Source organism: Perkinsus marinus (assembly GCF_000006405.1).
Source record: "Perkinsus marinus ATCC 50983 genomic scaffold scf_1104296975142, whole genome shotgun sequence".
NCBI classification, from domain to species: Eukaryota; Perkinsozoa; order Perkinsida; family Perkinsidae; genus Perkinsus; species Perkinsus marinus.
Window position 1 is genome coordinate 1 of NW_003200847.1, and position 900 is coordinate 900.

General features: G+C 49.0%; 3 non-coding genes across 3 annotated transcripts; all 3 read right to left on the reverse strand.

Moving 5' to 3' along the window:
• Window positions 1–180: 180 nt before the first annotated feature.
• Pmar_PMAR014336 lies at window positions 181–260 on the reverse strand. The gene has a single exon. It is a non-coding gene; the product is annotated as a tRNA-Leu (tRNA).
• A 121-nt stretch (window positions 261–381) lies between these two features.
• Pmar_PMAR014337 lies at window positions 382–461 on the reverse strand. Its single transcript has one exon. It is a non-coding gene; the product is annotated as a tRNA-Leu (tRNA).
• A 187-nt stretch (window positions 462–648) lies between these two features.
• Pmar_PMAR014338 lies at window positions 649–728 on the reverse strand. Its single transcript has one exon. It is a non-coding gene; the product is annotated as a tRNA-Leu (tRNA).
• Between the last annotated feature and the right edge of the window lie 172 nt (window positions 729–900).

Consider the following 900-nt stretch of genomic DNA (forward strand, 5'->3'; position numbering starts at 1 on the left):
TGCTTCAGGATTCATAGCCGAGGTGATGCATCGCTCTGCCAAACCAGAGGACAGAAAAATGGGTTGAACGGTTTCTGCGAGGTGCGATGGCGCAATATCGATCAGAAGGTTTTGATCTTGCACTACCTCGCTTCTGAAAAGGTCTGGGTTCTCAATATAACACCAATCAGGTATATAGACTGACAGCTGTGGGGTTCGAACCCACGCCCTTTCGGACGGGCGCCTTAAGACAGCGCCTTAGACCACTCGGCCAAACTGTCGACGAGTGCTTCAAAAATCATAGCGGAGAAGATGCGTTACACTATAGGACATGACACAAAAACGGTTTCGAACCGTTTACGCGGAATGCGTTCTTCATCAAATCACACGAAAAGAAATTTCTAACAGCTGTGGGATTCGAACCCACGCCCTTGCGGACTGACGCCTGAAGCCAACGCCTTAGACCACTCGCCCAAACTGTCGATGAGTGCTTCAAGATTCATAGCCGAGGTGATGCATCGCTCTGCCAAACCAGAGGACACAAAAAATGGATTGAACGGATTCTGCGAGGTGCGATGTCACAATATCGATCAAAAGGTTTTGGTCTTGCACTACCTCGCTTCTGAAAGGGTCTCGGTTCTCAATATAAGACCAGTCAGGTATATAGACTGACAGCTGTGGGGTTCGAACCCACGCCCTTTCGGACTGACGCCTAAAGCCAGCGCCTTGGACCACTCGACCAAACTGTCGATAAGTGCTTCAGGATTCATAGCCAAGGTGATGCATCGCTCTGCCAAACCAGAGGACACAAAAAATGGATTGAACGGATTCTGCGAGGTGCGATGGCACAATATCGATCAAAAGGTTTTGGTCTTGCACTACCTCGCTTCTGAAAAGGTCTGGGTTCTCAAATATAACACC